The 24,470-nt window shown below is 37.7% G+C and overlaps 1 non-coding gene and 1 pseudogene across 1 annotated transcript; one reads left to right on the top strand and one right to left on the bottom strand.

The window, feature by feature from the left end:
• Positions 1-3,343: 3,343 nt before the first annotated feature.
• Positions 3,344-23,493, bottom strand: LOC122748118 (annotated as a pseudogene).
• Positions 19,587-19,690, top strand: LOC122752209. The gene has a single exon (XR_006355999.1). It is a non-coding gene; the product is annotated as a U6 spliceosomal RNA (small nuclear RNA).
• Positions 23,494-24,470: the final 977 nt, after the last annotated feature.

Genomic DNA, 24,470 nt, shown 5'->3' with positions numbered 1-24,470 from the left:
TAGCACAAATGCAAGATGCACAAATTTAGAGAATCCAACCCAAATGTTCACATGGACTATTTGTGTCTGAGCTGTGGTAGGGCATTCCCAGCTGATATTAGTCTAATCAGCCACAGTGGGACACACTGTAACTTGACTCTCGGTGGTGCAGCGGACAAAGCACTGGCCCTGGAGTCAGCAATACATGAATTCAGATCTCACCTCAGACACTTACTAGCTGTGTGACCCTGGGCTTAATTCTAATTTCCTTAAACATCCAGGGCCATCTCCAGTCGTCCTGATGTATATCTTGCCACTGGAGCTAGATGGCTCTGGAGGAGAGAGTGAGGTTGGTGACCTTTGCATAGCCCCACCTCACTTAAATCCAATTCATTGTAAGCCAAGACATCTGTCATGGTCCTCTTCAGAAATGAAGGACCAACAACAACATAGTGATGTCATTTTGGTCCTTCTGGAGAGTGAAGGACAACAATCAACCGACCAAGATCAAGGAATAGGAAGGTAAGGGGAGAAAATAAGGGAGGGATTCTTTAAAAGGGTATGAATTAGGGAAGTAGTGGTTAGAAGTAAACTAGACAGTATGAGGAGGGATAGGGTAAAAAGAGAGGGTGAGAAGGATAATCTTAAGGAAAAATATGATGGAAGGAAATATATAAGTAGTAATTATAACTTTGAATGTGAACAAGATGAACTCACCCATAAAATGGAAACAGCAGAATAGATTAAAAATCAGAATCCAATATATTGTTTGGAAGAAACATTTATAAATGAGAGATACACACAATTAAAATAAAGGCTGCAAAAGAAGTTATTATGCTTCAGTTGATGTAAAAAACAGGTAGCAATCATGATGTCAGAGTTAAAGCTAAAACATTTAATAAAGGAGATAAACAGAGAAACTACATTATGATAAAAGGTATCATAGACAATGAAGCAATATCAATACTAAACCTATATGCACCAAATGCTATAGGATCTAAATTTTTAGAGGAAAAGTTAAATGAATTACAGATGGAAATAGTAATTCTATGCTGGTAGGGGACTTTAACTTTGCCCTCTCAGAATTAGATAAATCTAGCCAAAAAAATAAATAAGAAATTAGTTAAAGAGGCAAACAGAATTTTAGATAAGCTAGCTATCTGGAAAGAATTGAATGGGAATAGAAAATACCCCTTTTTCTCAGTGGTACATAGTACCTTCACAAAAACTGACCATATGTTAGGATATAAAAACTGTCTAGTTAAATGCAGAAATATTGAATATATCCTTTCCAGATCACAATGTAGTAAAAACTATTCAATAAGGGGCCATGGAAACAGATTAACAAGAGATAGAAAGCACTGTGAGGTATAAAGTGGATAATTTCAATTACATTAAATTTAAAAGGTTTTGTCCAAATAAAACTAAGGTAACCAAGAATAGAAGGAAAACAGAAAATTGGGAGAAAAATTTTATAATGTTTTAAATAAAGGTCTCATTTCAAATATACAAAGAACTTTGTCAAATTTATAAGAATATGAGTCATTCCCCAATTAATAAATGGTCAAAGGATATAAGCAGGCAGTTTTTATTAAGAAATCAAAACTAAAAAAAAAAAGAAAAATCAAAACTATATATAGTCATAAAATGCTCTAAAAATCACTAATGATTAGAGAAATGCAAATTAATACAACTTTTGAGATATTACCTGTCAGATTGACTAAAATGACAGAAGGGGAAAGTGACAAATGTTGGTGGAGATGTGGAAAAATTGGGATACTAATTCACTGTTGGTGGAACTGTGAATTGATCCAATGTGGAATCAGGCCCAAAGAATTATAAACTGTATACCCTTTGAAAAGGAAAAGAACTTTTATGTTCTAAAATATTTATAGCAGCTCTCCTCATAGTGATAAAGAACTGGAAATTTAGGGGATCCCAGTCAATTGGGGAATGGCTAAACAAGTTGTGATATATGATTATGATAGAATACTAATGTGCTATAAGAAATGATGAGCATGTTGATTTTATAAAGATATGGAAAGACTTGCATGAAATAATGAGTGAATTGTACACAGTATCATCAACATTGAGTGTTGACCTACTGTGATGGACTATATTCTTCTCACCAATGCAATGGTACAGAAGAGTTCCAGGGAACTCATGATAGAAGAGGATCTCCAAATCCAAGAAAAAAAAAGAAAGAAAGAACTGTGGAGTATAGATGCTGATTGAACCATATTATTTCTTTTGTTTTGGGTGCTGTTGTTTTTTTTTTCTATTTTGAGGTTTTGCATCACTGCTCTGATTCTCTTGTAACAGGATTAATGCAGAAATAGGATTAATGTTATTATGTGTATATATATGTGTGTGTATATATATATCTATATGTATATGTATAAGATATATAGATATAACCTATATCAGATTACCTGCTGTCTAGGGGAGGGGGGAGGGAGGGGAGGGAGGGAGAAAAATCTGAAATTGTAAAGCATGTATAAACAAAAGTTGAGAACTATCTTTACATGTAACGGAAAAAATAAAATATCTCATAAAAAAAAAGAAATAATGAGTGAAATGAGCAGAACCAAGAGAACATTGTAACAGCAATAGTGTTCTAAGAACTTTGAATGATTAAGTCATTTTGAGTATTATAAATACTCAAATCAACTACAAAGGATCTATGAGAGATGCTGTCCACCTCCAGAGAAAGACCTTATAAACATAAGTGTGTATAGTATAGTTTTACATATATATACATATTTGTGTCTAATGGTAGCCGTCTCCAGGGAGAAGTGGAGAAGGAAGGAAAAAAGTACATAGCAGACAACAAAAGAAAACTTAGTAGGAAGTACAGAAAAGCAGGGTAGCTTTGAAAACTATAGTATTTATTATATAGTTTTTCAAAAACAGTAAACAGTGTGAAATGGAAATTCATGGTTTTATATTGAATCCTCTTTCTATTTTGTGTTGTGTACATGAAAATGTTTTTTCTCCTTTTGTATTTAAGTTTAAAATGAAAAAATTCTTAAAAAGAAAAAAATAAATGAATATAATCAATGTTGAGAAGCATGGAAAGACATATGAACTAATGCAAAGTGAAGTAGAAAAGCCAGCTACAGAGTATTACAGCAGTGTAAGTGAAAAGAACCACAAAACAATCAAAACTGAATGTTGTGAAATCAGAAAGAACAAGTTTGTGACCACATTCCCCCCTGGCTACCAGACATGAGAAGACATCTCTCCGTACTCCTTTGCAGAATTAGGGGTCCGTGGATGAGGAATATTCCATATAACATCAGACTTTTTTATGCATTTCTTCTTTTTCTCCCTCCTTTTTTCCCCCCTTTCATTTGTAATGACTTTATTTGGCCAGGGAAAACATGGTAACATGCCAATATTCACCCAGTGCACCAATTGGCTGCCAACCTGCTTGTCTCTTGTTAATGGTGAGGCAGATGCCCTTGCCTCTGGAAAAAGAAATCCTTATTACCTTTGCTAATAATGGCAATGTTGAAAAGTCTGGTGGCAAAGCTGTTCCCAGAGCCATCCTTCACATGGACCACATCAGAGGATCCTGAATGTCTCTCTTCCTGTTGGTGATCACACTAATTCAATCCAAGTTAGCTCTACCAGTTACCTACCATACACAGATCAAACCTGATGAAATTTGTGCTCTTGCCTGTCTCCAGATCAATCTGAATGGTATTGTTCACTTTGATGAGCAGATCTGGATAGCAGATGGTGCACGCATTGTAGGTCACCAGATGGGGAATGGCCTTGAGGCCCACAAAGATCTTCCACACTTTGCCTCCTCTGCTATGATGCAATGAATAGTAAAGCGGCACTTGGTGTCATAAACCAGATGGAAATGCTCACCAGTCTTCTCAATGCTGATGACATTCACGAACCAGAGGGTAGGTTGTATCCGTGTGGACCTTGCCATCAATCTTAACAAACTGCTGCATGCATATCTTCCTAACCTCATCTGACCCTGTCAGGGCATACTTGAGATGTTTGCAGAGGAAGATGTTGAGTGGGAGGTACTCTCTCAGCTTGTGGGGGCCTGTGGATGGTCTGGGAGCAAACATGCTGGTCAGCTTGTCCAGCATCCAGTGCTTGGGGGCAGTGATGCGCTTCAGGTCTTTCTTGGGTCCATGAGACAAGCTGGGGAAAGGCCCCTTCCTCCTTTTAAAGAAATTCTTTGATATAAGAGCCCTGTGGCTTTCTGTGATGGGTGAGAGGGAAGGATTCTGGGAGAAATTAGGTGTTATAAAAACAAGATATCAAAAATCTTAAAAAAAAAATAAATTGGGCAACATAAGAGAGCCTTAGACTGTCCAACAAAGCCAGTTACTAGCTATGGGTACCTCATTCCTTCCTAGGTCTATCTGTAATATTAGACATGGAATCCCTTAGGTACTGTCCTAGGCTACTGTAGAAATAAAACAGCAAATATATAATATGCTTTAGAGAAAACTGATCCCTAAGAATACTCAACGGGCTAAAGAACCTCAAGTCCTGGAAACATAATCTAGCTCTAGAATAAAGGATTTCCCGCTGTGATAGCTAGGAACAAATGATAAGCCCATTCATAAATTTCTGAAACAGAATAGGCCTAAAGACTAGATCTTTTCGAGTAGTATGTAGTTAAATACTGAACTGGAAAACAACAAACAACTTGAAGGCTTATGACTTCATGAAGGGCCAAGAAAAAACAAATCTAATTCCTTCTTTTCAAATACTCCAAGAAAACAATCATGTTTCCTCTAAAATCTTCTGTACCTGAACATTTTCAATTCATTCAATCGATTTCAACCTGGTATGATCTTTAGGACCTTTGCCATCATGAAAGTGCTCTTCTGGGTACTCTTTAGCTTATCCATGTCTTACAAAATGTGTCACCCCAAAATGGACACGATACTGTTGGTATGGTCTGATCAGAGCACAGTACAGTAGAACGACCACTTCCCTAGTTCTGCAGGCCAGAGGTGTTCATGTCAGAGTTGTGGAGCCCATAACACCCCTGAATGCCTCTGGAGCCAGATTAAAATATAATTGGGAAATATTTAAAATAAATGAAAACACAATAAACCATAGAAAATATTACATTTAAAGACTAAGTCATTATGTGGCCTGCAGGGATCTTTCTGGACATTTTAGTGGCCCCTGTTTCTATTTGAGTTTGATAACATTTAACACCAATTTATATTAATGCTTATTGGATTTAATATTAGTACATCCATCCCAATGTTCTAGCATATCAATAACATCCATCCGAGCTCCAACTATTCCTCCTCCCACCTAGTTTTGTGTCATATGCTGATTTGATAAGTATGCCACCCGGGCTTTTATCTAAGTCACTGATAAAAGTCCAGTCAGCAATAATTATTAAGGACCAGATTATATGCCAGACACTGTGCTTAGTGCTGGAGATACAAAGAAAGGCCCCAAACCCCAAACAGTCCCTGCTCTTAAGAGAGTCACAATATAATGGGGGAGAAAACATTTAAACAGCTATGGACTAACAAACTGCGATTAGGATAAACTAGAGATAATCATTAAGATTAAGGATGACTGGGGGCAGCTAGGTGGTGCAGTAGATAAAGCACAGGCCTTGGATTTAGGAGGACCTGAGTTCAAATCCAGCCTCAGACACTTGACACTTACTAGCTGTGTGACCCTGGGCAAGTTACTTAACCCCAAATGCCTCACAAAAAAACACATCCAGAGGTTAGGGGCATGGTGCCCCCACGATCTGGAAAATCTGCATGAAATTTTTTGGCCCTCCCTTCCTCTGAAGTCTGAATTTCTTCTTTTTCTTTTATGGGCTATTTATAGTACTTATTGTAAAAGCTGGGTTGGTATCATATAATACTATATATATGTGTGTGTATTACACATTTCTGAGTTTCTAAACATTTTCTGTGTCATCTGCTGGCCTTTATGTGTTGTCTGTGGCTTTTGTAAAACTCCCCCAAAATTCCCATTTAATTTCTTCCTTCCTTCCTTCCTTCCTTCCTTTCTTTCTTTCTTTCTTTCTTTCTTTCTTTCTTTCTTTCTTTCTTTCTTTCTTTCTTTCTTTCTTTCTTTCTTTTTTTTTTGGTGAGGCAGTTGGGGTTAAGTGACTTGCACAGGGTCACACAGCTAGTAAGTGTCAAGTGTCTGAGGTTGGATTTGAACTCAGGTCCTCTTGACTCCAGGGTTGGTGCTCTATCTACTATGCCACCTAGCTGCCTCTACCCCGCCCCCATTTAATTTCTTATGCTGACCTGCAATGTATCAAAACTATGATGGGGAAAGGTGAAGATATGGAAAAGATAGCTGTAATGCAAATCAAAACAACTCTGAGATTTTATTTCACACCTGGAATGTCCAAGATGATAAAAGATGGCAATAGTGAGCATTAAAGGGTGTGTGGAAATACAGGCATACTAATACCTTGTTGGCAGAACTGTGAATTGGTCTGCCATTTCCATGCTTTTTACTTTCCCTCCCCTCTTCTCCTACTTTTCTTTTTTTTTTTTTTGGTGAGGCAATTGGGGTTAAGTGACTTACCAAGGGTCACACAGCTAGTAAGTGTCAAGTGTCTGAGCCCAGATTTGAACTCAGGTACTCCTGATTCCAGGGCCAGTGCTCTATCCACTGTGCCACCTAGCTGCCCCCTCTTCTCCTACTTTTCAACTCTAATTCAGAGAACAGTGATCAAATCAATACTACCATTCCTGCCAAGGACATCTCAGTCAACTGCCGTATTCCTTCAGTCACCCATTCCCTCTGACTTCACTCTTCAAAACACTTGTGGACCAACAGTTTCCTGTATGTGTTGTCTTTCCCTTATTAGAACATGAACTCCTTGAAGCAGAGACTTCCTTGCTTGCTTATATTTGTAGCCCTTATGCTTAGCACAGTACATGGCACATAAAAGGGCTTAATAAATGCTTATTTGTTCATTATTAAATCATTCATTCATTGCTAGGCATATACTTCAAGAAGGTCAATGATAGAAAGGTCTCTCATCTACTTAAAAATATTTACAAGCTGAATTTTTGACATTAGGAAAGAACTGGAAACAAAGTAGCTGCCTATCAACTGGGGAATGGCTAAACAAACTGGTATAAGAATGCAACAGGATACCACTGTTCCATAAGAAATAATAATTTAGAATGAAATAAACACAATCAGGAGAACACTATACACAATAACAACAAAAATGTAAATGAAAAGAACAAAAAGTACTGAGATGGAACACTGTAGTTATAATGACTGTAGAATCACTTCTCATTTCTCTCCTGGATGTGCTACCTTAGGACTTCTCTGACTGACTTCTCTGCCAGACCCCAGGAAGCTCATTTTCGGGATAATATTGTCATTCTGTAAGTTCTCATCAGCCTTGCTGCTACAACTTATCACTACCCTTGGCCTCTCTGATTGGAGGGTGGGGTCATGAACTCCAAACTAACATAAGGAGATAGCTCAGTTCAGACACATCAATTCATTTCTCCCAGACTGCACTAGTTTGGGACTTCTCTGACTGTCTTCTCCACCATTTTTGTGTTGTCTGATCACAACAGACTGTAAGTTCTTTGAGGTCAGGAATTGTCTTTTCCCTCTCTCTCTTGCATTTGTATCCCCAGCACTTTGCAGTGCTGAGCACATAGTAGGCACTTAATTTATGTTTACTGATTGCCTGATATATTATCATATTTGGTTGATGTGTAAGTTTTGCTGATTTAATTTTTTCTTCTTTTTTATTCATTATAACAAAGGATGGCTCTCTGGGAAGGGGAGGGGCAAAAATCAAGATGGTATAAAAACAAAAGTTATCAATAAAAATGGGAGAAAAAAACCTAGAATCTTCTTAGGAACTGAAGTCAAGGTCATTAGCCTCTCTCAAAGTCTATTCCCTTCCCTTTTTTGGAAATCAGGACATTTGCCTTTTTCCAATCCTTTGATACCTCCCCCTGGCTGGTTTCTTTACCTTTTGAAAGATGAAATTATTAAGGAAAGTAAAAAAAAAAATTATGAACTGTTCTGCTTTGGGCAGAAAGGGGTTCTAGCAGATGTCCAGATCACTGAAAGTCCCTTATCACTTATCATTCTTCTCTCCATCTATAGTGATTTCAACATTCATGGCCCACAATAATGTGATCTTGCTCTCAGCTCTTCACTCTTCTTAAAATGGAAGATGCTCATGTTCACCCAGCAGTCATTATGTCAATTACCTTTGTGGCTTCTAATTTGTGACTCCCTTCCCTTCTATTTCTCCTGTACTCCACTGTATTTACCCCTTCAGTTATTCCTTCTCTTTCACTTCACCATGTGTATCAGCAACCTTAAGGGCAGAGGCTGCCTTTTACCTCATTTTGTATCACTGGTGCTTAGCACAGTGCCTGGCACAGAGGAGAAACTCACTAAATATTTATTGATTGGGCCTTCTGATTGCACCAGACTGCCTCATGGTGCCCTTCTTCAAAGATGCTTTCTCTAGCACCTTCAATTCTTCTGTTTCTCTCAATCTGCTCAATTACATTTTACTGAACTATAAAGCCTAGCAGCTCTGAATTAGCTCTCACTATCTATTGCTGGAAGAAGATAGGAGAGCAGGTTGAGTTGAACCATTACTGAACCAGGGGAAGAGCCAAATCTGGGCTATAATTTGATGGCAGGGTGGTCCTCAGGTGATGTTTAATAAGGGATTATTGGGAATACAGAAAAAAAAAGTTGTCAAAAGGAGCTATGGATTAAATCTAGCTGAGGTATCTAAAGGCTCTTCCAGCTGTAATCCTAATATCCTTAGGAGTGTAGCTCCCTTATTTGGCCAACCTAGAATCTATTTGGGAGTAAGAATTACTTCCAGGAAGGGCTTCAGCCAAATCTGGGCCCAGGTAGGATGTGAAAGTCCTCAACATTAAGATACATGGGACAGGATCAAAGGGAGGAACAGGTCACCAGCCTTGAACATTCTATCCCTTAACCTTTTAACTGCCATATGCCCTCTCACCTCCATACTTGTGCTATTGCATTCTCTATTGAATTCCGACCTATCTTTTAAAGTCCAATTCAAATGATAGCTCTTCCATAAAAGCTTTCCTTAATCTCTCTGGTCAGTAACAGCCTGTGTCCTCAGAACTCATATTGCACTTTGTTTTGCAACTCTGTAATGGATGGACTTACTGTGTTTTATAATTATCTGTGTTAGTGTCCTTTCTCCTTACTATGCTTATACTGTAACCTCTAGGGCAGGGATTGTGTTTCTTTCTTTTTTAAGCACCAAGCATTGTGCTTTGTACCCAGGACCCAAGTTTCATGCCATAGGCTCAATGGAGATCCCAAATTTACCTAAATTCCAAGTCCATTATTAATGTCATCAAACCTAGGTCCTTCATTCCTTCAGAGTTTCTGACTCTATCTGGTGAATTAGGCCCCGACTGGGTACTCTTTTGCTTGAAGGGGAACAGCAGAGGTGGACAAAACAAACATATTACTTTTTTTTAGAATTCCTTGGATGAAGCAGCTTCCATATTGTTTATAGGACTTCCAAGGTTTGAGAAAATGGTATACTTGCAGTCACTTAGATGTTTTATTATGCACTGAGTACTAGTTACTATGTATAATATTGATACTATACAAAGAATAAGTGCTGTTTGCAATATCCAGACATATGTGTTTACTTCTGTAAAGAGCTAATGCTGTTTTTTTTTTTGTTATGGTCATGTGACCAGTGCTTACTGAAATGCAGCAAGTTCAAGAAAGGATATGGGATTTCCTAAAAGAATGGGGGCTCAAAGGTAACCTTCTATTAGGTAGAGCCACAATTTCACATACCCTTTGACATCAAGCCTATAGGGAGAGGAAAAATTGAGGGACAGTGGGCTGTCCCTCAAATATCCTTTTCTAGTAGCCACAGAGACCAACCACCACACTTATTAAGTAAGCACTTCTGCCCAACAGGCCATATGAAAATTAATAGTTAATCAACAAACATCTATTAAAGTGCCTACTATGTGCCAGGTGCTATATTATGTGCTGAAGATAGAAAAATAGTCAAAAGACAGTCCTTTTCCTTTTCCTAAAGGATCTCATAATTAAATGGGGGAGGCAACAAGCAAACACACACACACACACACACATATATATATATATCTATACACACACACACACATATATATACATATATATATACATATATACACACACACATACATATATACAGTATATAAATAGGATATAAGAGAAGGAAGGCACTAGAATTAAGAGGGTTTGGGAAAGGCTTCCTGTAGAAGGTAGGATTTTGGGAGAGATTTGAAGTAGGCATACTGTCCAGCGGGCTATTGCAATTATCCAGGTGATGAAGACCTGCACCTGAGTGGTGTGAGTTTCAGAGAAGGGGGCATATTTGAAAGATATTGTAAAGGTAAAATCAATAGGCCCTGACAACAGATTGGATATGAGGGGGTAAGAGATAGTGAGAAGTCAAAGATGACCCCAAGGTTGGGAGACTGAAGGACTGGTAGGATGGTGGTGTCCTCTAGTGTAATATAGAAGTTCAGAGTGGGAGAGTGTTCGAAGAAGGTGCATGCTGGACATCCTGTTCTAGATGTTTGAAAGGCAATAGGAGATGGGAGACAGGAGGTCAAAAGAGAGGTTGGGGAGATGGTAATTAAATCCATGGGAGCTGATGAGATGACCAAGTAGTATAGTTCAGAGTATATCGAATATCACCAGGGTGAGAGAAGGACCCTCCATTAAGTGGCTGGCAATACAAAAATGAACTTTTAGGGGGCCTGAATAAGCTCTAGCAGTGCTGGACCAAAGTGAGAGCTGAGTGTGGAAAGAAATCTTCTCAGGGCTAGATTCTGTATCTTTAATGCCTGTGTTGGTTTCATCTGTAAATAGCACTGTCTTAATTAACTCTAATGGTTTTTGTGATAGTCAAGAGAAGGCTTTGACAGTATTGGTTCATGATGAAGAGACATGAAGAGACATCTCCTTTAGGAGATAAGGAGAATTTGGAGGCAGTCAACTTATGTTCTTAAAGCTACAGTTAAAAGAGAAAGACTGATTTTTAAAAAAGACATAAATCCCAAGTAATATTCACAAAACATTTATTAAGCACCTACTGTTTGCCAGGCTTTTTGATGGGTACGGAGGGCATCCACAAAAAGTATAGCATAATACTTCTGCCCTAAAGATGTTTTGTCTTGAAAGGCTACCAAAAGCATACAGAACACGAACAAGACACTCTTGGCTCTGAGCATTTTCTCTGGCTGTCCCTCATGCTTGGAATGTTCTTCCTTTTCTCCTCTGACAACTGACCTCCCTTGCTTCTTTTAATTCCCAATTAAAATCTTACCTTACACAGGAATCCAACCCCTCTTAATTCGAGTTCCTTTCTTCAGTTAATTATTTCCTATTTATTTTTATATAGCTTGCTTTGTCTATATTAATTTCATTTATTTGTTTGTTTAGCAGGGTTAAGTGACTTGCCCAGGGTCACACAGCTAGTGTCAAGTGCCTGAGGCTAGATTTGAACTCAGGTCCTCCTGAATCTAGGGCCAGTGCTTTATCCACTGTGCCACCTAGTTGCTCCTGTCTATGTTAATTTGCATCTTGTCTCCCCCATTAGAGTGGAAGCTCCTTCAAGGCAGGGCCTGTCTTTTGCTCCTTAATTGTTACCCTCTGCATTGAGCACAGCACCTAGTACACAGGAGGCACTTAATAAATGTTGATTGATTGATTGATTGATTGATAACTAGAATAGAAAGTAGATTGTTTGAAGTACCAGAACAGTCTTTCATTTTAGGATTTTCCCATTTGTCTGCTAGTTCCCTCTGCTTCCATATTTAGCATTACCAGCTCCTCTTACCCTAGGTGCTAGCAGAAGGCCTTTCTTATGTCCCCCAGAATCTCTCAGGGTCAAGCATGGAAGATCTCATAGGTTCTATCCTTCTTTAATATAGGAAAAATCTGAAATTTCTTGTTAAAAAAAGTCTATTGAACCAGACTGAATATGTAATACTCTCATCTCTCTGGAAAGTAAATTCTATAATCCACTGTACTTTATTATTTATGGTCAGATATAAAATCCTCTAGTCCTTTAATTCTAGTCTTTGTCCTTGAGGACTACTTTGAACCAAAAAGCTTGGGGAAGTGGAGAGAAAGGGTTGGATGAACCCTTGATCCTGTTATTCCACACCTAATTGCTCTAATTATGCTTATTATCCTCCTACCCCTTAGGTTTCCTAGTGTGTCTAAGAAACAATTTTTGAATGGCTCTATCAAGATAAATGATTTACATTAGCCAATAGCCTGGTCAGAAGGGGTAGGCTCATCCATTTGTTTAATTAATAGCTGTCAATGGCCTCAGAATCTTCCATTCTCTCATAGATGTATCAATCTCACTCACTAGGTTATAGACCTCATCTAGGCCAGTGTCTCTGAATCATTAAACTACTGCAGATGTTCAGAGAGGGTGAAAGCAATCCAGACTGAGGAGAATGGAACAGTTCTTGAAGTGTTTAGGGTCATCGCTAATTGTTAGGATTTATATAATACATTGGGATTTGCAAAGTATGTTACACACATTAGTTTAATTACCTATAAACTATATATACATATGTATGTATGTATGCATGCATGCATGGAGCTCATAGTCAAAGGAGGTTCTCCTATCGTGGACCACCTGGTAAGCTTACACAGGCATAATACCCCGGAGCAGCTGTTCCAAGCTACCCTCCTAGCAGATACCACTGTACCTGTGTGTCTATGGAAGAAGTAACAAGTTACTAGACAGAATTTCTGGGTATTTTCAGTGGAAGAACAAAATGAATGTTAATTTGACATAGTCTAGCTGCTGCTTCCAGTATTTGACATATTACATAAGACCAAACCCTGGAGTGACTAAATCAGGACCAGTAGCTGTCTACTGTAGAATATACTTTGATAATCTAAATAAACCTTATCTACCTCCTGGGTAAGGACCACAGGGAGTTTAAAAACAAAACAAAACTGTGCATGTATAGTGCCTTTTGCTCTTCAAAGACATTTCATAATGCTATTCTCTATCGCTAAGAGAATTATAGAATGAAAGAATTGGAATTGACCTTGGTGACAATTTAACCTAACTTTCTTATTATACAGGTGAAAAAAACTGAGGTAAGACGGGATGTCATTTGCTGAAGGTCATGTAAGAGCTAGGAGCACAACTAATAAAAGAGTGGGACCCCTACTAGAACCCTTGTGTATGGATTACTGATCCACGGTCTGGGAGGCAACTTTGTAGACACTCATTTTACTTTGCTGACTCTTGTTCAAACCACTAGTAAACACCCCTCACTTAAGCTAGCTGTTTTCCAAACTAATAACTCAAAATTATTAACTAATAACCCAAATTATAGTTCTGTTCCCTTCCAAGTAACATTGATAAAACTTAATTTTATCTACTTTCCATTCCTGCTGCTGTTACCCTATTCTAAGATCAATTACCAAATACGTGGAATATCAATACAGTATCCTAACTGGTTTCCTGCCTCTAAGTCTCTCCCCAAATTGAATCTATTCTGCTCATTCTAACAACCACTTTTCTGAAAAGTTATTTTCATCACCTGTCTCTTAAGAATCTCCAATGGCTACCTATTGCCTAGAGTATAAAATCTAAATTCCTTAGCCTAGAATTCAAGGAAGCAGAGTCTAGTGAGAAGAGCAAGAAAAATGTGGTTTTGCATTTTGGCTCTGATATGTATTAGCTGTGTGATCTCAAGCTAGTTCATGTAACTTCCCTGAGCTTCATTATAGGGCTGTTGCAGCAAAAATGTTTTATAAACTTTAAAGTATTATACAAATGTGAAAGGAAGCCCCTGAGGGCAGGGTTATTGCATTTTTTTCTCTTTATCTCCAAGGCCTAGCACAATGTCTGGAACATGGTAGAGCTTCATAAATCCTTGCTTGCTTAGTTGTTACTCCAACTTCCCCACAATCTGGCTTAAACCACCATTCTGGCTTCTCTCTCACTGCTCCCATGCAGGAGTCATATGCATGCCATAGGGAACAAAACATGAGAATTCAGATCAACCTGCTAAGTCTTATGTAAATAATGCAGAGTCAAAAGAACAACATACATGTAACGGGGTTTATATCTATACTTCATCTGACAGATCATCAGCCTCTGTGCTTCTGACTAGTGTTGCCCATAAAACTTCTGAAATTGTGTTTGCTGAAGAGTCAAAAGGAGCCAGAAGTTTGGGATAAGAAATAATGGGAAGGGGGCAGCTAGGTGGCGCAGTGGATAGAGCACTGGCCCTGGAGTCAGGAGTACCTGAGTTCAAATCTGGCCTCAGTCACTTAACACTTACTAGCTGTGTGACCCTGGGCAAGTCACTTAACCCCAATTGCCTCACTTAAAAAAAAAAAGAAAAGAAAAAGAAATAATGGGAAGCAAGACATGAGCATTCACTGTCATGAACACGAGGAATGGTGGTTCAAGATGGGAGAGGGAGAATGGCAGGCAGCCAGATAAATCTCTCTCTGTGTCTGGTCTGGCCTTGACCCCAATTCCATTCCTTCTTTAGCTATGAGTAGGCAGTGGGGACTGATCAGAGTCTTATAGAACCCAGCCAATAAGCCAGTTGCATGAAAGAACTGGTTCTTTCTTCATGGAATTCCATTTCTTATCTCCAAGCTTTCATACTGGTTGTTCCTCAAACCTGGAATGTCCTCCCTTCTCACCTCCAACTTATATAATCCCTCTCTTCCTTCAAGATGCAGCTCAAAGAACCAAGCCTTTCCTGATTTCCCCTGTTAATAAACTCCCTAACTACCCTGTATTTATTTTGCATGTATTTATGCATGTACATGTTGTTTCTCTGGATAGAATGTAAACTCTCTGGAAGCAGGTTTCCTTTTTTGCATCTGTATTAGCTGTGCCTAGCACAGTGCCTCGCACATAGTGGGTTGTTTTATTAAGCACCCAGTCATTCATTTCTTGGCTATTTACAGTGACAAATTAAGTAGAAAAAGCAGTAGTACTGGGAATGAGCTCTGACTTCTGAGTTCTTTGAGTTTATTTTAACTCTTTGGGAGGCCATGAGTACAAAAATAAAGGTGGTGTTTAGGTGGCCCATTGGAAAAAGTGCCAGGCCTAGAGCCAGGAAGACCTGAATTCAAAGTTGGTCTCAGAAACTTACAAGCTGTGTGATTCTTGGAGGTCACTGAACCTCTGTTTGCTTCAGTTTCCTCATCTGTAAAATGGGAATAATAACAGCACTTTCCTCCCAGGGTTGTTGTGAAGAACAAATGAGATAATAATTGTAAAACTCTTAGCACAGTGCTTGGCACATAGTAAGTGCTACACTTATTATTATTCAGTCATGAGTGGGAAGGCATTGAGTCTATTTGCCAACTCCAGCACTGGAAAGCTTGCAGCCCTTAGTCAAGTGGCTGACTAAGTACATGAACTTGGAATTCCCGGGTTTGGAGTAAGACAACAGATATTGCTAAGGGTGGCCTGAAAATAGGAGAAGATCAAGGCAAATAGACAACATGGTAGTGGTTTTAAGTATATCTAAACATTATTATTTTTGATTCTATGGTAATGAGAAAAGCATTTTATATAGCTAAGTCATGCTTGGGTGATTAACCATGCTCCTGTGAGTAGTCCAGTGATATACAGCACAAAGGGAGGAAGACAGTTTTCCTAGTGGATAGAAACTTGAGTCATAGGATTCTTTTTTTTTAAGTCATATAAATTCTTGATCATGTATAGACTTTGGGAGGTGGTAGGGCTCATGAACTTGGATGGGGAAAAATTACATCTTTTTTTTAAGCTAACTTTATTTTTCATTAACCCCAATTCTAGCACCTTTCTTCTGTTAGTTATTTCCTATCTATCTGGTATATAGCTTGCTTTGTCTATATGTGTGTGCATGTTGTGTCCTCCATTAGATAGTGAGCTCCTTGAGAACAGGGGCTATCTTTTGCTGCTTTTTGTATCCTCAAAGCTTAGCACAGTGTTTGGAACATGGTAGGTGCTTAATAATTGTTTGTTTATGGACTGATCTACTAACTTCTAATATTTCTTTCAATTATTTAAAAATTTAATTCTGAAGAAGGGATCCACAGACTTCACTAGACTACCAAAGGGGTTTATGACACAAAAAAAGGTTAAGAACCCTTGACCTAGGTTATGGAGACTAATCACTGCTACCACAAATAGAGAGGCAGGGCTAGGGACAGCATTTTGCTGAGAATTAACCTTTCCTGTTGGGTGCACTGCCCCATACCTGATTTTTATTGAAGAGGATTAGGCTAGTGGCAAGCAGTGCCCTCTAGTGGCTCAAATACACAAGGGCTCAATATTCAAACGTGATCTTATCAATGTGGGTAGCATTCCCTCTAATTGTGCAACTCACAAGCTACCATGCCTGTCTATTTTGAAGACCCTAGTTCATATCATCCCCTTAATTCACTGTAAAGGACTTGCTCAATATCTCCTGACAATGTAATACTACCTATGGAACACACAGATTGTCCATCTATATTTCTGGCTATGGGACTAGCCCAGCTTCTATCATGTAGAAGTTTCTTTGAGACATCATTAACTAAGATTTCCCCTCAGTTCCTTGTTTGTAATGTGCTGAAGTCTATTCACACTCACCACATATATTTACATGACACTTGTTCCCAGTTCTTCTGAGACTGTTGTATTACAGGATCTGTGGCCATCGGCCAACAACCATAGAATACTGGTTTAAATAATACTTGAATTTATACAGTGCTTTATACACTTTACAAGCTGCTTTACATAGTATTTCTTTTTTTATTATTATTAATTTTTTTTTTTTTGGTGAGGCAATTGGGGTTAAATGACTTGCCCAGGGTCACACAGCTAGTAAGTGTTAAGTGTCTGAGGCCGGATTTGAACTCAGGTACTCCTGACTCCAGGGCCAGTGCTCTATTCACTGCGCCACCTAGCTGCCCCCTTTACATAGTATTTCATTTGAGCCTCACAACATTGTAAAGTAGGTGCTATTATTATACCCATTTTGCTGATGAGAAATTGATGCAAACAGAGATTGAGTGGTTTGCTCAATGCTAAGTAATGTAACTGAAGAGTCACAAAGCTATTATTAAATTTCTGTGGCAGAATTCAATTTTAAGTCTTCCAGACTCCAAGTCCAATGCTTTTTCCACTACAACACCTAGCTGCCTACAAAATATGAGCTTTTATTTCTAGAAGATATTTGGAGGTCATTAAAATAATTTATCAGTTTTCCAAAGAGAAATCAGTCTGCTCTTCTGTTCAATTCGGGGCCAAATTAATTTCTTTTTTGCATGTCTGTTCTGTGTATATCTGGATGATATACACTGGATGATAGTCATTCTCCATCTACTTTTCCTGTGGATAGATTTTCCTTAGCCAAATTCTTTTGAGTATTTATTTATTTTAACCAGGAAATTTTGCAGTGTTCTGGAGTTTGATGTCATTCTCAAATAAGAACATTTGGAGGATCTCTTCATCTACAAGAAATGCCTCTTCTAATAACTTTTTCTTAATCCTTATACTTCTCAACCTCTTCCCAACAATTGTCACTACTACACATTCACTAAAAGAATTTAAGTTCCTAGAGGGCAAGGACTATTTCATTTTTGTCTTGTAACATGGTAGGTGCTCTTAATAAATGGCTCTTAATAAATGTCCACAATGAAAACTCTTCTCTGGGTTTTCATGACACCGCTCTCTTGGTCTGGTTTTTAAAAATAAACTCTTCAGGCACTTAAGATGATCAATTATAACTTTTACAATTAAATCTTTGGGAAGGTTATTTTCAATTATAAAATCATGTGGCGCTATAAACATTTCTAAAGAACCATTTTCCATCCTATTTTCCATGTTAACTTTTAAAGTAAAGCTTTCAATTTTATCTTTGAACATAAATGTTACATTTTTTTCCTTAAAGAAACATGTTTAAACCATTGTTTTTCAAAAATATCAAACAAATAACAGTTTTGAAAACCATATAAAAATTAACAAAATCAGATTTCTGCTCAGTCAAAAATATAACAACTTCATCTTTTAATTTCAATAATCTGTTTACATTTTGCCCTCTTGAGAGCTACCTCACCTCTGCATGTAGTAATAAGCTTTTGTAATTGAAGTCCATGTCTGCAAAGGTTTGAAAACAAATGACTGTTAAAGGCACAGCTTTTAAGAAAGTTAATGATTTTGATAGTATTGTGAAGCACAACATCTAACTCTGGTGATATATTTTTGGCTATGAGGGTGTCCTGTTGGATCATGCAGTGAATAAAAGTGCTATATTCATTGCCAACAGCTTTAACTTTTGCTACAAATCCAACATTCTCGCGCATCATTGCTCCAGCAGTTTGTACAGACTAATGCAAATTTTCCACTGCAAACCTTCATTTGTGAAAAATTCATCAACTTTAAGATATATATCTTCCCCTCTTGTGTGCCTTTTCAAATTCCTCACTTATGTTTCCTTCATAAACATATCTTACATAACATAACAACTATGCTGTGTTAGAAATATCAGCTGTTTCATCTAACTGAATTGCAAACTTTGGGCTGCCCTTAAGCCTCATAACAAGATGCTGGAATTGGTCATTACTAATCTAATCTCAGAAATTCCTTTGGAAACAGTATCATTTAATAAAGGAATTTTATTAATTTTATCCCCATATTTTTTCCTATGAACTGTTTCTGACATTTTAATAGCAGCAGGTAACACAAGATCTTTTGCTATCCTGTAGGGCTTTTTAGTTTTTGCAATTAAATAAGAAGTTTTAAATAAGATGCAATGAAATACTTTTCATTGACAGTAACAAATTTCTCAAAACACTGTTTTTCTTTATTTGAAGATTTAAAAAGTCATGTAAAACATTCCTTTGGTTTATTGCAATGTGCTGAATGCTTAGTATTAAGATGTTTTCGTTTGGCTGGTTTTATGCTCTCTGCAGCAAAAACTTCATTATAAATTAAGCAAAGAGGTTTTCCCACACCATCATCATCATTATTAGAAGTAAATCCATGGGGCAAGTAGGTGGCACAGTGGATACAGCACCAGCCATGGATTCAGGAGGACCTCAGTTCAAATCTGGCCTCAGACACTTAACACTTACTAGCTGTGTGACCCTGGGCAAGTCACTTAACCCCAGTTACCCCGCAAAAAAAAAAAAAGTAATTCCATATGGCAAAAATGATTTGACTTATTTTCTTTCTCTTGTCAATTTAGGTGTACTACAACCTGGTAGCAAAGATTCTGCTACATTGTCATCAGTATTTTTACCTCTTCTGTCTAAATGTAGCCACTTACCCATAACTGAAAAATCTATTTGTCCTAAAATATAAATATTTATAATAATTTCTCAAATAAATACTAGCTTTAGTTTATGAAATTACATTTGTGTTTAATTTTAAAAATTGATGTTCATACTTACAAACACATATAGTGGTGATGTTGGAGAAATATTATTAAAGGGCTTTTGTCTTTACTTGTTGCAATTAAACACTTGTGTTCCTGTTAAAAAAAAAGGAGATAATGGCAATTATTAAAATCAAACATCTTGTGCTCACTTCAGCAGCACATGTGCTTGCTTCAGCAGAACATATACTAAAATTGGAATGATACAGAGATTAGCATGACCCCTGCGCAAGGATGACAAGCAAATTCGTGAAAAATCAAACATTATAACACTATGCAATGCAAAGATATAGTAATTTGATATTTACATCCTGAAGAATAATAGTAGGAAAATATTAAAACCTTTATTTTCCATAATTAAACTATTATAATTAAACAATTTCTGTAAGGGCAGAAAACTTTGTATGTACAGTAAAAGCACTGCAATTCATAACATACAATAGTCTTGTACTTTTGGCAGCATTCATTGGTATTGTGTAGTATGATAGCATGTGCAGTGCAAAGTTCACATGTTGTATGTTCAGGAAAAAGGCTGAAGTGAACTTGTATAATGTAACATGGGCAAATGCTGCCAAAAACAGCTCAGATTCATTACACATTTGATTTTGAATTAATTTTTGGTTGTGTGTTCAGAAATCTTTTACTGTTGCCAAATTTTTTGTGACCCCCCCCCCACACGCATTGAGTTACATGACCCCATATGGGGTTGAGACCCACAGTTTAAGAAGCTTTGTTACAGAGAAAGGTAAAAAGTGCCAAGACAAACCCAGGAACGCTATGAACACAATTACAAAACACTTTTCACACAAATAAAATCAGATATAAATAACTGGAAAACCATCAATTGCTCATGGATAGGCTGAGCCAATATAATAAAAATGACAATCCTACCTAAATTAATTTACTTATCCAGTGCCATACCAATCAGACTACCTAAAAACTATTTTATAGAGCTAGAAAAATAATAACAAAATTCATCTGGAAGAACAAAAGGTCAAGAATATCAAGAGAGGAGCAGCTAGGTGGCGCAGTGGATAGAGCACCAGCCCTGGAGTCAGGAGTACCTGAGTTAAAATCCGGCCTCAGACACTTAACACTTACTAGCTGTGTGACCCTGGGCAAGTTACTTAACTCCAATTGCCTTACTAAAAAAAAAAAAAAAAAAAAAAGAATATCAAGGGAACTAATGAAAAAAAAATGCACAGGAAGGTGGGCTAGTAGTACCAAATCTGAAGCTATACTATAAAGTGGCAGTCATCAAAACTATTTGTTACAGGTTAAGAAATAGAGTGGTGGATCAATGGAATAGGTTAGGTACAGAAACACAGTAATAAATGACTATAGTAATTGTGAGAAAATAATGTGATTTAAACATACACCAAATAGGGTCTTTTGGGGGGGGGCAGTGGGGATTAAGTGACTTGCTCAGAGTCACACAGCTAGTGTCAAGTGTCTGAGGCTGGATTTGAATTCAGGTCCTCCTGAATCCAGGGCCAGTGCTTTATCCACTGCACCACCCTGCTGCCCCCACCAAATAACTTTTGATGGTTATACTTTATAATTTAATGTTAAATCTGGTAATGCTCAGTTCCTTTTATTCATACTTTTAAAATTGTTTCTCCGAAATTCTTGACATTTTATTCCTCCAAATGAATTTTGTTATTGTTTTATCTACTATAAAGCAGTCTCCTGGTATTTTGGGTCACATGAAATTTTTATTTTTCTGAGGTCATGGTGCTTCTTGGTTTGTTAAGTCAATGTGTTGATCACTTTTGTGGAACTTTTCTTTTTAAATCTTTATTATAAGGAAAGTTTTGCTCACTGGATAGAGAAGGGAGAAGATATTGGCAAGAAAAGGTAGAATTAAAAAAAAACAAACCAAAATTTATTGCTAAAAAATTCTGGCAAATATACTCTATGTTATATTTATTTTTTGTCTTTATTCCATAAATACTCTCAGAATTGTCTGGGTTATTTAGTTATTAAGCCAAGATTTTAGCAGGTTCCCTACTTTTTTTTTTTTTTGGCTGTTTAATAAGGTGATACTGCTTTCTAGTCTCCTCTTTCTATCCTCCTGTAAGTCCTACAAATAAGTAGTGTTGCCTCTGGCTACCATGTTTTTATTCTTGGCAAGGAGATTAAATATTTCTAGAGTGATGTGTTTTCTGGCCTCTTTTGGTCTCTCTTTTGTGGCACCTGTTTTATATCAGTTAAACTTCTTTTTCTGGCTGCTTAAAATATTTTCCCCTTGACCTGAGAGCTCTGAAATTTGGCTACAATATTCCTGGGAGTTTTAATTTTAGGATATTTTTCAGGGGGTTATTGGTGGATTCTTTCCATTTCTATTTCACCTTCTGGTTCTAGGGCATTAGGGTAGTTTTCCTTGATAATTTCTTGAAATATGATTTCTAGACTTTTTTGATCATGGTTTTTAGATAGTTCAATAATTCTTAAATTATCTTTCCTTGAATTGTTTTCAAGGTAAGCTGTTTTTCTGATGAGATTCATATTTACATATATTTTTTTCATTTTTTAAACTTTGTTCTATTATTTCTTGATGTCTCATGGAGTTATTACCTTCTACTTGTCCAATTCTAATTTTTAAGAAACAATTTTCATCAGTGAGCTTTTGTACTTCTTTTTCCATTTAGCTAATTCCCCCTTTAAGGAGTTCTTTTTGAACCTCCTTTTCCATTTGGCCAATTCTGCTTTTTTTTTTTTTAATTTTTTTTTTTTAGTGAGGCAATTGGGGTTAAGTGACTTGCCAGGGTCACACAGCTAGTAAGTGTTAAGTGTCTGAGGCCAGATTTGAACTCAGGTACTCCTGAATCCAGGGCCGGTGCTCTATCCACTGCGCCACCTAGCTGCCCCCAATTCTGCTTTTTAAGGTGTTTTTCCTCTTCAGTAGTTTTTTGTCTCTTTACCATTTAATTCTATTTTTTTAAAAAAAGTTATTAGTTTCTTCACTATCTTTTGTGTCTATTTTACCAAGCTACTGACTCTCTTTTCTTAATTTTCTTGTATCACTCTCATTTCTTTCCCCAATTTTCCCTCTACCTCTCTTATTTGATTTTTAAAATCCGTTTTAAGCTCTTCCAGGAATTCTTGTTGGGCTTGTGTCCAACTCAAATATTTTCTTTGAGGCTTTACTTGTTTTTTGTTTTGTTTTGTTTTTTTTGGTGGGGCAATGGGGGTTAAGTGACTTGCCCAGGGTCACACAGCTAGTAAGTGTCAAGTGTCTGAGGCCGGATTTGAATCCAGGTACTCCTGAATCCAGGGCCAGTGCTTTATCCAGTGGGCCACCTAGCTGCCCCCAAGGCTTTACTTGCTTTGACATCTTTGTCTTCTGAATTTGAATCTTGATCTTCCCTGTCACCATAGTCACTTTTTTTTTGTTTGTTTTTTGGTGAGGCAATTGGGGTTAAGTGACTTGCTCAGGGTCACACAGCTAGTAAGTGTCAAGTATCTGAGGCCGGATTTGAACTCAGGTACTCCTGACTCCAGGGATGGTGCTCTATCCACTGCACCACCTAGCTGCCCCCATAGTAACATTTCATGGTCAGGTTCTTTTGTTGTTGTTTTTGTTTGCTCATTTTCCCAGCCCTTGATTATTAACTTTATGTTAAAGTTGGACTCTGCTCCTGAGGTGGAGGGGGCACTGTCCCAAGCTTCTGGGTTTTCTATGCTGTTGTTTTCAATGCTAGTTCTGGAGAGGTCTGTTAAGTTTTCAGTGCTTCCAGGATGGTATGATCTAAGGAGAGATGTGGTCACTGCTTTCCTGGCCTGTGCTTTGGTCTTTACCCAGAAAGGGACCTTGTTCCCTTGTAGCAACAAGTGCTAATGTTCCTCTTGGCCCTGGAACTGTGACCAATCCCCTGTTCACCTCTACCCTCGAGCGCTAGTGCTCCTCTTTGCCCTAGAATTGTGGCCTGTAACTATACATGGGCAATGCAACAAGGACTTGAACCCAATGCCACCAAAAGGTCCCTCATAATCTCTTTCTGACCAGTTATTTGACGACTCCCCCCCTTACCATGTATGGACTAACAACTCCTGAAGTTACTGCCGCCATTGTTGCAGCTGCCTCCAAAGCCTACTTCTGGCATTGCCAGGCACAACTTGTGCTGTGTTTCAGGCCCAACTACCACCTTGATGTGACAGATATTTCCTGCTGACTTAAGTTGTCTTGGGCTGGAAAATTGTTTCACCCCAACCTTTTGTTAGCTGTGCTGCTTCAGAAACTGATTTGATTTGAGTTGCTATTTTATTTTGTTTTGTTTTGTTTTTTTGTTTTGTGGGGCAGTGAGGGTTAAGTGACTTGCCCAGGGTCACACAGCTAGTGTCAAGTGTCTGAGGCTGGATTTGAACTCAGGTCCTCCTGAATCCACGGCCAGTGCTTTATCCATTGTGCCACCTAGATGCCCTTTGAGGTGCCATTTTAAAGTTGTTTGGAGGAGAATTTGAGAAAGTTCAATTGAGTTCCTGCTTCTACTCCACCATTTTGGCTCTGTCCTTCTCCATCTTAAATTTCTCTTAAAATATGGTAATAAATAACTGATGTCTTTACTTTTCACCTGTTTATAGTTTCAAAGGCAAACACTTGTTTGGATAACTTTGGTTAGAGCTGTTTAACTTGCATTCATTCATGTCTTCTTGACTTAATCCTTTCTTCTAATTTGGTATTGATTTTGATATTTTGTTTTAAAGAGGAAATAACCATACTGCACAAAAGTTCTGAAGTGATTACTATTATAATAACTGGTCACATCTTGTCTTAAGACATAGTCCATTTCATTAAAAAAAAAAAGTTATTTGGTGTTCACCATATCCAGAACCTTCCTGTTTCCTTCTTCTGTACATATTTAGTTCATCCCAGTGGCTCTTCTCAAATTAATCTTGTTAAATGCCACTCCCATTTCCTTGTATGCTTCACAACAGGTATTGCTGAGTTGGAATCCAAATGTGGTAGTTCACAAAATGCTGGCAAATCTATTTCATTTTATATCTATCTGTTGTCCCCCAGTTTTCTCCATAAATAGTCACAGTATA

Source organism: Dromiciops gliroides, chromosome 3 (assembly GCF_019393635.1).
Source record: "Dromiciops gliroides isolate mDroGli1 chromosome 3, mDroGli1.pri, whole genome shotgun sequence".
In the NCBI taxonomy this organism is placed as follows: domain Eukaryota; kingdom Metazoa; phylum Chordata; class Mammalia; order Microbiotheria; family Microbiotheriidae; genus Dromiciops; species Dromiciops gliroides.
Note: the sequence above shows the minus strand (reverse complement) of the source record. Positions and strands in the feature narration are given on the sequence as shown.